Source organism: Microtus ochrogaster, chromosome 6, assembly GCF_000317375.1.
Source record: "Microtus ochrogaster isolate Prairie Vole_2 chromosome 6, MicOch1.0, whole genome shotgun sequence".
In the NCBI taxonomy this organism is placed as follows: Eukaryota; Metazoa; Chordata; class Mammalia; order Rodentia; family Cricetidae; genus Microtus; species Microtus ochrogaster.
Window position 1 is genome coordinate 77010752 of NC_022013.1, and position 751 is coordinate 77011502.

Below are 751 nucleotides of genomic sequence, written 5' to 3' on the forward strand. Positions count from 1 at the left end.
AAAAAAGAATTTAAGGTGTTGCTCAACTCACCCTACTCAATGACACGTGTTTTGCACTTCATTTTTCACCTCCAAATCCTGAGAAGTATTTCCAGATAGCCTAACACCTCTTAGTAAAAAATAGCCCATGTTGTCATGGTGATGTAGTTCTCCCACCCAACTTTACAGTCTGGCCCAACTCTGTTAGAGGTAAGGTCTCACTATATTGCTAGTTTGACCACAACTATCTATAAATCCCAGGCTGGCCCAGATTTGCAATCCTCCTGCCTCTAAGTGTGTGCCACTATGACCTCAAATTCACTAGCAGAAACTGACCTTGAACTCTTGACCCTCCTACTGCCACCTCCCAGACGCTGGAATTGCAGGTGTGTGCAAACACACCCCATTTAAAACTTGATCCTTCAGAGCCTCCCATTCACTATGTGGTTTAGAATAAGTGTATGTATTCGGCCCTTGTTCTTGTTTTCTAGTACACAGTATGATCTATAAGAAAGCTGAGCACGGTTGGCTTTAGTACCTTTCTCTGGTACACAGGTGCTGAAACATGGCATCTCTTACATGCTAAATATCTTCTTTCTGTGATGACAGCATAATTTATGTCTGGAGGCTTGGGGTGGGAAGCCTAAGTAGCCGGGGAAAACAATCACGTGATTAGAGGGTTAGCAATTTTAGTCCACCCTTGAACCTCAGATAAGGTCAATGATGAAATCAATCATGTTTAAAGAAGTCTGCCTTCTGGAAAATATTCTCT